Source organism: Suricata suricatta, chromosome X (genome assembly GCF_006229205.1).
Source record: "Suricata suricatta isolate VVHF042 chromosome X, meerkat_22Aug2017_6uvM2_HiC, whole genome shotgun sequence".
NCBI classification, from domain to species: Eukaryota; Metazoa; Chordata; class Mammalia; order Carnivora; family Herpestidae; genus Suricata; species Suricata suricatta.
In genome coordinates this window covers 77,274,302-77,276,454 of record NC_043717.1, presented here as the reverse complement: position 1 = coordinate 77,276,454, position 2,153 = coordinate 77,274,302, and the positions used below count along the sequence as shown (strand labels likewise).

The window sequence follows — 2,153 nt, the reverse complement described above, 5'->3', positions numbered from 1 at the left end:
TTCATCTGGGAAACCTTCAGATGCCACTAAGCACTAAGGACAAAGCCAGGGTCCTGAGGGGAAAATTTTTCAACATTGCTTATTCCCATATTCTGGACTTTGGACAATGGAATTGATAGGCTATAATCCTGTGGAAGTTCAAACTTAGTAAAGAAGACACCTGAGATGACTATAGTTGGAATCATTTAACTACAGATGTCCTGACAGAACTAACAGCTGGATCAACTGTCCGTTTTCTCTGTGATTTTGCAATATATTCAATAAAGTTTAGATGAATGCGTGAAAATAAATGAAAGAAAACCTCACTAGCATGGAGTCAGGAGGCTGGCAGAGGGAGCTCTCATGCTCTACCACTCACAGTCAATCACAGACCCAACATGAAGAGACTTACCATATAACTGGATACTGCATTACTATCTGAGCAGGAGAAAGGAAGATTTCTTCTTTTCCCAGCAACAGGTGAGCCAATGAGAGACAGTCACAGCTTGGCCAATGAGGAATCGCTATACTTCCAGCTTTCACATCACCCCAATAGACTTTTTGTAATTCCAGCTCCCAGATTACCCCAATGGACTTTTTGTTTACAACAGTCTCTTCCCAACTTCTCCCTTTCTTCTATAAGAAGAGTGTTTCTTTCTTTGTTCCTCTCCTTTGTTCCTATCTGACCACTTGTTCCAGATCACATCTGAATATATCCTATGGTTTATGCTGGTAACAAAACTCTAGACTATAAAATATGTATTGAATATTGGGTGCCTTGCTTTTGCCAAGGAAATGTTTTTCATGGGAGAGTAGGTACATAAATTAAGCTATTGCTGTGGTCACATTTAGTTCTTGGTCATAATTGTGTTTTCTCTCTTTTCTGGGTATAGGAATAGACTAACACTACTGTCTCCTAATATTTAGCTATGGTTTTTGAAATGGAATTCCGAGGGGCACCTGGTTGGCTCAGTCATTTAAGTGTCAGACATAGGCTCAGGTCATCATCCCACAGTTCATGGGTTGGAGCTCCACATTGGGCTCTGTGCTGACACCTCAGAGCCTGGAGCCTGCTTCAGGTTCTCTGTTTTTCTTTCTGCCTCTACCCTGCATGTGCTCTGACTCTCTCTCTCAAGATAAACATTAAAAAATTTTTTTGTAATGTAATTGTGAGAAATTTGGGGTGGCAGTAATTCAACATAAGAAGTGGTTTAAGAAGCTCATGAATTTACCCTAGACTGCAACATGTTTACTATCCCTCAATCTGGGACAATGTAATGAGTAGAAAATGGGAAAGGATGATGTTTTATTACACATTTTTTAGAAGGTATTCACTATATAGTCAATTATTTGTGCATTTTCATTATGAAGTTGATTCGTCTTTGGGGAGATTAATTTCCTTAGAACTTTAAATTTCAAATGAAAGGTTGAGTTGACAAAGGGATAGACTTTGTAATCCTACATTTTACACAGAAGCTAAATTTTGAAGTAGCACATCACTGGCAATGTGTGTGTTTCTTTTTTTTTTTTCATTTTTAACCTTTATTCATATTTAAGAAACAAAGCATGAGCAAGGGTGGGGCAGAGAGAGGGAGACACAGAATTTGAAGTAGGCTCCAGGATCTGAGCTGTTAGCACAGAATCCAACAGGGGGCTCAAACCCACAAAGCATGAGATCATGACCTGAGTCAAAGTCGGATGCTTAACTGAATGAGCCACCAAGGAGTCCTTATTTAAAAAAAAATTTTTAACATGTGTGCATTCATTACACACATTAAACATAGCACTCCGATAAGTCTGGAAAATATAGCTATGTATAGTCTAAATTAGGAGATATATATACTCTGGTTTCTCTTCAGATCGTATAAATCTTTCGCCTTTTATTAAAGATTTCTGTGGAGAGGAACAATTCTGATGGCCCTTCGTAGGAAAGTGGATGGACCTTGAGGGTGTCTTGTTGAGTGAAGTAAGCCAGGCAGAGAAGGACAGAAACCATATGTTTGCACTCATAGGTCTAGCAGGAAAACAAGAGAGACCTAATGGAGAACCAGGGGGAACGGAGGAGGGAGAGAGGGTTGGGGAGAGAGAGGGATGCAGAACTTGAGAGACTATTGAATGCTGAGAATGAACTGAGGGTTGAGGGGGAAGGGGGAGGGGGGAAAAGAGGTGGTGGT

The 2,153-nt window shown here is 40.1% G+C and overlaps 1 pseudogene; it reads left to right on the top strand.

The window, feature by feature from the left end:
- The first annotated feature begins 1,822 nt into the window (after positions 1-1,822).
- Positions 1,823-1,894, top strand: LOC115284431 (annotated as a pseudogene).
- Positions 1,895-2,153: the final 259 nt, after the last annotated feature.